At 43.0% G+C, this 12,072-nt stretch overlaps 1 protein-coding gene and 1 long non-coding RNA gene across 4 annotated transcripts in view; one reads left to right on the top strand and one right to left on the bottom strand.

Annotated features, from left to right (window-relative positions):
• Positions 1–1,254: 1,254 nt before the first annotated feature.
• LOC132239695 (uncharacterized) lies at positions 1,255–3,019 on the bottom strand. The gene is made up of 2 exons (XR_009454119.1): positions 2,612–3,019; positions 1,255–2,302 (listed from the first exon to the last, which is right to left on the bottom strand). It is a non-coding gene; the product is annotated as an uncharacterized LOC132239695 (long non-coding RNA).
• The window catches only part of ZNF407 (zinc finger protein 407), a 411,369-nt gene continuing 401,492 nt past the window's right edge, over positions 2,196–12,072 (top strand). For all 3 annotated transcript variants that reach the window (XM_059706377.1, XM_059706379.1, XM_059706378.1), the window contains exon 1: positions 2,196–2,316. The gene's annotated coding sequence lies outside the window, so the exon portion shown is untranslated. The remainder of the gene's footprint in view (positions 2,317–12,072) is intronic.

The raw sequence follows: 12,072 nt of genomic DNA on the forward strand, positions 1-12,072 counted from the left end.
TCTATATTCCTGGGTTTTTCTAGAGCCCTGCATGAATATAGTAGATGCTTAATAAACAATAGCCATCATCACTATTCGTATTATCTAACAAAGTCCTTTATAAGAGTAATATTATTATACCCTACTAGTATGATTTAGAAATTTTAGAGCCTTTTCTATTAATAGAATTTCAAAAGGGAACTTGACCCTAAATAACTCATCTTACACATGAGGAAAAGGTTAAACTGACTTCCTTAAGGTGACATTATGATGTAAATGGTCCTGTCTCTGCAAAATAATGCATAATGGACCTGAAAAATCAACTCAGATTCTACTTCACTGCTCAGAGATGAGCTGTTAACTAAGTCCCTACGGTGAGAAAGGCTGCAGGATTCAGCCTCTGAAGACCAACAGAATGCCCAGCTCGTACGGGGAACTGTGCTACGTTCTCCATATGAAGAAGTTTATCATATTGATGTTTATCACCTTGTCATACAAGACTAACACTGTTGAAATAGATGGTAAACATTTTATTTATAAGCACTACACTTTCAAGTACATTTCTAGGGAACTCTGAAGACCAAATTTAGTTTTAATTATCTTCCATTCAATAGGCATCCAGTAAACATTAACGAAACAGATATAACACTGACAAGCTGATCACCTGTTCTGAGAAACCTGTTTTCCAAGTTTCTATAGTTTTTAATGGACAATTACTGAGTCAGTATGGTAGAGTGGGGAAGTCTGACTGCGGAGTTTAGAGCCAAGTCCTTCTTTACTAGCTGTGTGATCTTGGGAAGCGTTGATGCTTCTCAACAGCCCTTTCCTGCCGTGGAAGGCTTGAGCATTCATTTGGATTCTATTGAGGATTCAGATAAGGTCTACAAGAAGCTCTCTATCCCAGCGACTTACCTTTTTCATCTCATGGCACACATAAACTAATGACTAAAGTTCTGCAGCACACGGACAAAAAACATACATACAATTCTGATTCATTCACACCAGTCCTGCGTGTGCCTGCCGCTCTCTGGACCTGTGTGCTGGGCGCCTGTTGGCTGTCCCCATTTTTTAATTTGACAATCTAAGGGAAAAGAGGTCAGTGCCCCTGACTAGTCCGGTATTGCATGTTTTAAAAATTCTTGCCACACACCAGTTGAATCACGGCTCTATCCTAATTAGTCTGATTTAAATAGCACTGAGCTGAAATTGGCCGTGAGAGATGATGTGGGTAGGAAGCCTATCATTATTACTATAAGGGCATTATTTCAAAGCCTACTCACTTTATCTTCCTAAATACAATTCTGATTAACAGGTGCCCCTGTCTGCAAGAGAAGTTAGAATTCGTCACCATCTAACCCCAGGTGGGATACCGGGCCCGTCTCTAGATAAGGTGCTGCTGTCCTTGCACTTGGTCTTCCTTCCTGGGTCCTGAGGTTCTAGACTCGAAGCCCTAGATGCTCCTGCACAAGGGGCAAGGGGCTGTGACTGGGGCGCACAGTGTCTTTCTTCGGCCAATCCTTGTGCCGTTAACGTTCACAAACAGTCCACGCAGGGGCGTTTTCGGTTCTTACTGCCCAACTGAACCACCACACTGAACTCCTTTGCCTCGGAATTCGGCTCCTGACTCCCTTAGGCCTGTGACTGCGAGGACTCCAATCTGAGTCTCGGGAGAGCTTTTTCTCTTAATCTGGAGGGGCGCACGCGCCTGGCCCAGCAGAAATTGCTGGGTCCTCTACATGAGGGCCTCGGCAGCGGCACCCCTCGGGCCGGGTCAAGGCCCCGCAGGCCTTCGCAGCGCCCGGGGCGTCGGCTTCTCCGCGTCACCCTCGGGGTTTCCCAAGGCGGGCGGCGAGGGGGTTGGAGGAGGGAGGGGACGCGGAGGCAGAGTCGCCCGGGAGGAACCCGTTCGCGGACCTTCTAAGTCCCAGGTTGCCCACCCCGGCCGACACCGCCAGCTTCCCAGCCGGACCACGATCTCTCCTTTAGACTGACTCCCTCGGCTTTCCGTTTTCTCTAGGGGAGAGGTGGGACTTCCGGCTTCATCTCCGAGCGACTTCCGGCAAGCGATGATGTACCGAAAACAAGACGGCACACGGACCCGTTGGCCATTCGAGGCAAAGAAAAAGGGTACTTGGAGTGGGTTTTACTAAACCGGTCCCGAGATCCTGTATTTTGGCTGTAGCGTCCGGCGGTCGGCTCACGACGGAGTTGTCCAGGGAGCCGCCGGAAGTCGGTCAACGGAAAGGCAGGATGTCCCGCCCCTTCCTCCCAGAGGGAAGACGGTGAGCCGGAGGAGTCAGTCGTAGGGGCAGCAGGAGCGATCCTGTCGGCAAACAGGTAAGTTACTGTCTGGCCGGGGCGGGGGGTTTGGAGGCGGGGACCGTTCAGCGTCAGCGCGGGGCCTGGGGGCGGTGGCTTGCGGGCCGGGGCGCCGGCGGCTGGACGCCGGGAGCCCCGCCAGGGCCCTTCGCTCTTCCTCCTCCCCCTTCCCCCCGCCTCCGCCCCTCCCGCTCGCCGGTCCCTCCCGACGCCTCCCAGACTCGCCCCTCACACGCCCGCCGGTGCTCGCCACCGCCGGCCTCCGCTCCCTCCCGCCCCTGCTTGCTCCGCTCCCAGCCCCGGGCAGGCTCACGTGCACCCGCGGGCTTCGGTTTTCCCGCGGCGCCGGGATGTCCACGCTGAAGCGGCGCCTCTGACCGCCCGCTGGCTCCGGAACAGACCCAAACACGCCCGAGCGGAGCCGCCCGCGGTGGTAGCCTGGGCGGTGGTTTCCTTAGCCGCCCGCCCACTCGGCCTCCCTAGCTGCCACCCTACCTCCTTCCGTTAAGGACGCTGGGCTGGCAGCGGCCCCACGCTGTGATCACTGTCGCCGTGGCTAACGCGGGGGCCCGGCCTCTTGGGCTTTCCCCCGCCCCAGCCCTGGGAGGGAGACCGCGGGCTGCCGCACGCCGCGGTTCGGGCCGCGCGTCGGTCCCCGCAGCTGCACAGCTCCCAGCCCGCGAGCTGTCCCGCGTGTGCCTGCCCTCTCTGGACCTCAGTGAGCCGGGCGCCTGGAGCTGCTGACCCCTGTCGGTTGCGTTGCATTTCGAACAGCCCATGTATTTCATTGGGGAGTTCTGGAATAGGCTGTGTTGGCAGGCTGGACACCCATAAACACACATGTGGGATTTCTTTGTTTTATAGGTAATCATAGCCCTAATGGTGATTGGGGTGTAACTTTACCGTCTGTGCGGGTGGATCGCCTTACAGTGTTCGCGTGCTTTGCGGTGAGGCGTTAGTCTACTTGGAACACCGTATAGATCTGTAGGGAAGGGCCCTCGCGTGTGGATTAGAGCATCATTAGGAGAGCACAGCAACCTAGTAGGAATCAGTATTCCCTTTTTTGCCAAGTGAGAACCAGATTAAATACTTTGACCAAAGTTAACATCAGGATTCAAATCTCAAGGTGTTTGTTACTCATTCTTTTTCAAGTTTGCTACATGTGAAATGACATACTCCTTCTGGCACGTCTGAAAAATGTTAAGGCAGGGGTTTCGAGTAGCAGATGTTTTCTTGCCTGATACCTAAGGCAGTTGTGATTATTGCTGTTAACTGTTGCTACTGGTGCCTTAAAAAAAGAAGCTGTTTAGGAATGATTTAAGATTTACAGAAAAGCTGCAAGATAGGACACAGTTTCACTGGTTTTCAGTACAGTGGCTACACTTAAACAAAATTAGTTCCTGCTCTATTCCAGACATCGTTCTAGGTGCGGGAGAGAGTGACACACTGCTCTAGATGATTTCTAGGTCTGGTTGAGGAGACAGATACACAAAGAGGATGCCTCTTGAAAGTGCTGAAATGGAGATACAGGAGCGCGGAGGACAGTGTGTCTGATTGCTTGAAAGGAGTGGTGAGAGCTTGCAGGATACCTGTTTGAGTCTCAAGAATCAGTGGGTATTCATTTGATTGATGGGACATTTCCCCCAATATTCAACCTTATTAAGTTTGTTTTCTTCCAGGAGAACTCTCTGACCTTCTAAGTTGATTCCCCCCATCTCTGAGATTCATTTTGCAAGTTGTGAGAAGAATCCCAGTTTATAAGTCTATGAGAAGGAGATTAAATGAAACTTAATGTTTCTTAGGCAGTTAATGGAAATTTCTAGATCTATGCCTTTTTAAGTTCTTTATTTTCCATACTTGTTAAATGCTTTTTGTGGTTGGGTCACCCATATTGTTTACGGAGAGGAGCACAGTTCGGAACTATGATTTGGGTTAAATTACCAGAGGGGACATTTGAGTGTGTGTCTTAGTCAGCTTGGGTTACTGTAACTAAATACCATAGCCTGGGTGGCTGAGAAAGCAGACATTTGTTTCTCACAGTTCTGGAGGTTGAAAAGTCTAAGATCAAGGTGCAGGTTCCTAGTGAGGGCTCTTCCCGCCTTGCAGATGACACCTACTTGCTGTGTCCTCACATGCCAGAGAGCAAGAGAGAACTATGGTCTGTCTGTCGCTCATAGGATACTGATCCCATCTTTGGGAGCCAACCCTCAATGACCTCATGTAAACCTAATTACTCCCAAAGGCCCCACCTCAAAGACCATCACATTGGGAATTAGGCTGCAACATACGACTTTTGAGTCTGTGGTAGATGGGTTTCTTGGAATTTTTGTTATGTGTAATGAATTCCTCCAAAATAGACTTGATAGAGAACTAAATAGGAAACTGTGAAATTAGCATTGTATGGCTTTTACTAAAGAAAACACAATTTTATTTATTTTAGAGTTATTAAATAAGATTCAGAAACCAGTGGATGAAGAAATTTTGTTTCATTTTAACAAAAGAAATAAGTGGTGACACACAGTGGTGCTCTTTTCACTTTTAGGCCTCATAGGAATGAATGCCCTCGCAGAGTTATCAATGAGGGCATGAGGACTGGCATTGGTCTATTACAGTTCCCTCATTGCCTGATAGAGAGGCTGAGCTCCACAGAAGCTAAGTGACAAATCTATCCCAGAGATGAGTGGCAGAGCAAGGATTAGAATCTGGCCTGCTGATTTGCTGTCTGGCCGTTCTGTTCTTTCCTCATTGATTCTCAAACTTATAGTGCTTCAGGATCACCTTGGGGGCTTGTGAAAAGAGGGTCCTGACAGAGGTTCATTCAGTAGTCCGGGCTGGGACTGAGAATTTGCATTTCTGACAAGTTCCTGAATTCTGTTGAAGCTGCTGGCTCTGAGACCACACTTTGAAAAACATAGTCTCACACATCATTTTTGATCTAAGAAGAGAGTAAGTAAACCTCCATGGGTCTATGCCTGCCTAACCTTTTCCCTGGTACTCAGAGATTCACATTTTTATTTCTTTTTTCCTTTTTAAATATATTTTTATTGCTTTCAGAGAGGAAAGGAGAGGGAGAGAGGGAGAGAGAGAGGGAGAGAAATGTCGATGATGAGAGAATCATCGGTTGGCTGCCTCCTGCACGCCCCTACTGGGGATCCAGCCGGCAATCTGGGCATGTGCCCTTGACTGGAATCGAACGCGGGACCCTTCTGTCCTCAGGCTGATGCTCTGTGCACTGAGCTAAACCGGCCAGGGCTGAGATTCGCGTTTTTAAATTTTGAGTTACAAACAAGGCACCAATATCAAAATGCTTAGATGAAAAAAAGGACTAGAAATGGATTGTCAGAGAGAGTCATTTTCAAGGATAATTTTTGTAGATAATTTTAGAGGTCAGAACATGTTATTGTTGAAGGGGACACACTTGAGCTGTGAGGGTCCTCAGTCTTATCAACACTGACAGTAAAGAGGGTTTCCAGATCGATTGCCAGATTGTTTAGCGGTGAACATCAATTACTTCCAGTTTTGTTAGGTGATGCATTTCTGTTATCTTGTGTGTTAAAATAGAGATTCTTTCTTATATATCAAAATAACATGAGGCCCTAGCACAGTTACATGCCCATAGTAGATGTTAAATAAATGAAAGTTGAATTCAATTAAAAAAGAGTAAGGGGGGGAAATAAGGTAGTTTATTTATTTGGAGAAATTTCAGTGCCCTAGGAAAGTTACTCTGTTCTCTAGTTATCCCAACTGCAGGTTTTTATTGAATAAAAATTCCAACTTAAGCCTCATCTGTAATTATTGGATTTTTTTTAGTACAATTACTGGAGGAGATAATATATTTTTATGTTAGAGTTAATAAGTGGTATCCTATACTTTTTTAAAAAATCATTCATCTGAGATGATTTTTTTAAAAAAATATATTTTATTGATTTTTTACAGAGAGGAAGGGAGAGAGATAGAGAGTTAGAAACATCGATGAGAGAGAAACATTGATCAACTGCCTCCTGCACATCTCCCACTGGGGATATGCCCGCAACCCAGGTACATGCCCTTGACCGGAATCGAACTTGGGACCTTTTAGTCCGCAGGCTGACGCTCTATCCACTGAGCCAAACCGGTTTCGGCATGAGATGATTTTTAAAAACTTTTTACTTTGAAATAATTTTAGAATTACAAAAGGGTTGCAAAAATAGTCCAGGGAATTGATATATACCTTTCAGCCTGCCCCCCTTTGTTAACATCTTCTGTAACCATAGTGTAGTCATTGAGACCAGGCGGTTGATAATTAAAGTCTTCATTCGAGTTTCACCACTGCTGTCCATTTTCTGATCCAGGATCCAAACCAGTATTAGTTATCATGTCTATTAGTGTCTTCTAGGTGACAGTTCCTTTCAGATTTCTTTATCTTTCAGGACCTTTTGAAGAGTACTGGTCAGTTATTGTGTAGAATGTTCCTTGGTTTGGATTTGCCTGATCTTCATTATTAAGTTGAGGGTTAAGCATTTTTGGCAAGAATGCCACAGTGGTGAGTTTGTGCATTGTATTGGGATGCACGTGTATCATTGGTTGATCTCTTGGTTGAGGTGGTGTCTGACATCCTTCTGTGCTCTAAAGTGAAAAATTTTCCTGTTGTAATTAATGAGCCTCATAACTTCACTGATTTTGGTGCATAAGTTTAAAAGAAATGAACATATAATGTTAGAATCCTTGGTGTGTGACCCTAACTGTGAACTGTTTCTTTTGTAGGGAGATTTCATTATTTGTCAGACCCAAGTATAGCAGAGGAGGGTAAACAAAAATAAATATAGAGGCAGAGCAGCCTTGAACAGACTGTCAAACTACAGGGGGAAGGCCGGGGAGGGTTGGGGGGCAGGAAGGGGGGGGGTAAGAGACCAACCGAAGGACTTGTATGCATGCATATAAGCATAACCAATGGACATAAGACACTGGGGGGTAGGGGAGGCTAGGGGATTGTCAAGGGCGGGAGGGGGGGGGAAGGAGACATATTAATACTCTTTGTAACACTTTAAGCAATAAAACAATTTAAAAAAAAAAGAAATAGGCACTGGGCTAACAGTTATTTGCTCAACTTGGTTTTGAATTGGAAGCAATGGAAACTGTTTGCCCCAATTCTTTTGCCGTGGTTCTGCAGTGTCTCAAATCTGTATTCCAGGGTATAGCTTTCCATAACTGAATTTCTTAAAATTCACAGCTTTTCTTAAAATTTGTAGAAGATGAATACCCTTCAGTTCTTAGGCAGTTGCCTAAGGAGTTGCTTATCCACTCGCTAGTCCGTAGAGCTGGGTGTGTTCTCTTTGTAGGCCATGCTGATGGAATGTGAGATTATTGCATATATACACATATAAATTGTCTCTCTTTCAATATGCATGTGCCTTTAATATCCCAACCAGAGTAAATTGGAAGATATTAATTCTGTTCTATCTCCCTCGTAAGCTCTTAAGCTCCTTGGAGGCAGGGGAGAGATCTTTTTGTTTACCAATGAGTTGCTTGGTACCTGGCACACACAAAGCACTCAATAAATGTTTGTGAATAAATGAATATTATGTGTCTGTTTTGTTACTTGCTTTTATAAGTTCCCTGAATATTGTGAATACCTTCCCACAGTAACACTGCAGTGTACTCTGCCAGGGCATTGAGTCTGCAATGTGCCACAGCAGCTACATCGCTAACCCATCCTGCACTGTTGGGTATTAGCTTGTTTCCAGTTTCTTCTCTTATAAAGAGTTCTATGGTGAATATATGAAACACATTTTATCCAGTTATTTCCTTAAGATAAATTCTGTGAAGATTCATTGATAGCTCAAAGAAGATACATGTAGGCTTTTGATACAGATATTGCAAAATTACTCTCTGGAAAGGTTGTATAGATTTATAGCTCAACCACACTACCCAGTGCTTACCTGTCTTATTATTATTTTTTAGAATAAGACTAAATTATGGGTTTTTAATGTTTCTAAGTAATATTCCTGGAGTGTGATGGAGTAGGGAATCATAGTCTGGCTAATTTGATAATAACATTCAAAGTTTCACATTGAAAATTTCCACTTTTTTGTTTGCCTCAATGAGAGAGCAAACAAAAACAAAGTGGTTGACACCTAATCAATATTTTACTTGGGGCACTTTCTGTATCTTCCTAAAGTTCGAGTTGGTGATATCTATGACCCTTAACAAACAGGAAACTTTTATACATTTCTAATTCATATCACTCACAAAAACCAGCTACAAAAGTCAACAGTTAAAGGCTTAAATATGGAAGGCAGAACTATGAAACTCTTGGAAGACAATGTAGATCAGTAGTTGTGTGACTGATGTAGGGAAGAGATTTTAAACACATCACAGAAGGTACAAACTATAAAGGAAAAGATCCGTATGTTTAACAACAGTATTGACCACTTGTAATTTTTTTTAATGGGTTTTTCTAGCTCTTTAAAAAAAATTCATTGATTTGAGGGAGAAAGGGAGAGAGGGAGAGAAACATCAAGGATGAGAGAGAAACATTAATCTGCTGCCTCCTGCACGCCCCCTACTGGGGATTGAGCCCACAACCCCCAGCATGTGCCCTTGGCTGGAATCAAACCAGGGACCCTTCAGTCCACAGGCTGATGCTCTAACCCAGCCGTGGGCAAACTACGGCCTGCGGGCCGGATTCGGCCCGTTTGAAATGAATAAAAAAAAAAAAAAAAAAAAAAAGACCGTACCCTTTTATGTAATGATATTTACTTTGAATTTATATTAGTTCACACAAACACTCCATCCATGCTTTTGTTCTGGCCCTCCGGTTCAGTTTAAGAACCCATTGTGGCCCTCGAGTCAAAAAGTTTGCCCACCCCTGCTCTAACCACTTGTGATTATTAAATGAAACCTAGAAAGTCACAAGTGTGGATTAGGTATTTTCAGGACTTTTTTTTTTTTTTTTGGTGAGAAAGCTGACATTAGTTTCATCAGTACATATATATATATATTTTTTTATAAAAGATTAGTGTCCAGAAGGGTAAACAACAACAAATTAATAAGAACAACAAATCAATAAGAAATGGGCAAATAACCCAAATAGGTATCTCACACAAAAGGAAACCTGAATGCAGAGATTCTTAACATCATTAGTAATTAGGAAAGAGCAAATTTGGACCAAAATAGTATGTAGTTTCATACCCATTAGCTTGGGCATGATGTAAAAATCTATTTGGGAGGTAGGAAACAGCTGGAATGCTACACACAGATGGGAGTATAAATTGGTACAGTAACTTTGGAATTATCTAGTAAAGCTAAAGATGCACATGCCCTTTGACCCAGTAATTCCCCTTTCCCCAGAAGGTCTTTCTCCTAGAGCAGTGCTTTTAAATTGTGTTCCCAGCATCTCAAGGGAACTTGTTGGAAATGCAAATTTTGGAATCCCACCCAGACCAACTGCATGGGAAACTTTGAGGGTGGGCCAGCTTTCAGTCTCAACTCTCTGTCCAGGTGATTTGCTAAAGTTGGCAAAGCACTGCGCAAGAGAAATCCGTGCACAGGAGTGCCTGGAGAGGTGGATGAGGATGCTCAAGGTTGCACTGCTCATAAAAGGAAAGCACTTGAAGCAATGTCTGATGGGGGAGAATGGATGAATTGTATATATTCCCGTAGTGAAGTATTCTACAGCAGTGAAACTGAATGGATTTCATACAACACTAAGGATAAGTGGCAGGAACAGGAAAAAAGCTATTTCTAGAAGAACGTATATAGTTTTTTCATTTTTTTTAAAGTTTAGAAACATGCGAAGCAATATTGCAAATTGTTAGGAAACAAATGTGGTAAAGTGATAAACAGGTAAATTACACAACAAAATTCAACTTACTGGGTAGCTCTATAAGAAGAAGGAAGGTGATAGGGAAACCAAGAAGGACTTCAAAGATAAGAATTTAATTTTATTAAACTGGGATCTGTAGTCAGGATTTTGTTAGGTTTAGTACCTTGCACATATTAAAGTCATTTTTTGCATCTACCAAATTTTTAAGAAACTGGATGAGTAAGTGATTCTATGGAAAGTAACTTCATAGGATGATCTCATCATAAATTACTAACTGGGCAGGTCATGGTGGATGATCAGGCCCCAGGCCTATAACTTCTTTAGTAAAAGGTTTATCTTTGCTTTTAGCAAGTCCTGTCCATTGATTCTGCTCATTTAGGTTATCACACCTTGGAATTGCCAGAAGTAATACCTCTTGAAGGCATGACCACCCTCAAGAGATCACATAATCTTAACTATTCTATAATCCTGTCCTGCCTTGCTTTCTTCACCACATCCTCTTCCTTAATTTCAGATGCATACAAGAAACTGCAAACTGTCATTCTCCAGAGCATTTGAGATTTTGCTTCCTGGCATTTGTCCGAAGTTTGGCTCAAATACATGTTATTTTAAACCATTATGGTAGGGCAGTCACTCCTTAAAGTTAACATGTATAGGAAAAATAAAAATATGGTTCTAGAAGTTCTAAGTCAAATTGCATGCCACTATTTTTGTTTAATATTCAGAGTGCTAAAGTTGTCTAAACCACAAGAACTGTTAAGCATTTGTTATCACGTCATACTTTGTATCAGAGTCAGTGCTTGGCTAAGAAGATGGCAGCCATGGGAGTCCCTGCAGAGCAGGGATGTCTGTATTTCAGACACAGGTAGTGCTTGTCTGAGATCCGTTATGGGTAACTGTGGAATGTAGGCTTTTAAAAACAGATTGTAGGTATTTCAGCTCTTATAGTTTCAAATGCACTTGCTAAAGCTAGATCATCTGTCTTAATTCTGAGTGCTTTTCATATTGTGTTTGACGACCATACTTCCCTTTTATTTGAACTGATATGCTGTGCTTTTTTCTTATATTAGAAACACCAAAATAGTTTAAAATACAAACAAGTAAGGTAATAAGAAGACTGGTAGAGAAAAAAACATTGTTCGACACAGTTGGAGTAATACCAGTATAATCATCCAATGTAACTAAAGCCCAGCGTGATTGTTACTAAATATAATGGAAGCTGTTTTAAGCCCCGAACAAGCAACACACCACTTCTTTAGGAGTGTACAAATTATTTGTGATTTCTGCTGATTGTGAATTATGGATCATAATTTGATATAATTATTGGATCAATTATTACAAAAAGAGGAATCACAGTTATAGGAGTGCATGTAATTATCAAACCATTAGAATTTAAACTAAGGTGGTAATGTACTTTTAAAAATAGCTTAGAAAATTTAGAACATTCAAAGAGAGGTAGTAGAAATTATAGTCTTTAAAAAAATGAGAGCAAACGGTTTTCATTAAGAATCTACATAGTCCGTGTTTTAATGGTGCTTAGTTATTTTGGTGTTCAAATTGTCCTAGTAGGATTTGGCCAGTAGGAGCCCATTCCAACTGACTCCTGTGTCCTTGTTGCATCATTATTTTAAAAAAGCACTTTCTCACTTTCTGACATAAAAAGATGCTCTAGGCTTCAAGTGTACCTACCTTGCCCCTGGAATCTGTCATTTCTTAAAGAGCCCTTTAGTGGAGATGCTGTCAGAGGCCAAGTTGTGGGTGCTAGCTCTGCCCATTGTTACTGTGCCTCTTCCCTCCATTCTTGAGGTTAGTGTGAGGTTCCATGAATGAGAGGTAAATTTCTTTATGTCCTGGCGTGTTTTGACCAAAATTAGACCCTAAGCATCTGTGACTGTTGTAAGTCTCCTTTTTATTTGTTTTGATTCTCAGTTTAGTGCAAGAACCACAATTATAAATGTATTTCTATCTTA

The sequence above is a fragment of the Myotis daubentonii genome, chromosome 8 (genome assembly GCF_963259705.1).
Source record: "Myotis daubentonii chromosome 8, mMyoDau2.1, whole genome shotgun sequence".
Taxonomy (NCBI): domain Eukaryota; kingdom Metazoa; phylum Chordata; class Mammalia; order Chiroptera; family Vespertilionidae; genus Myotis; species Myotis daubentonii.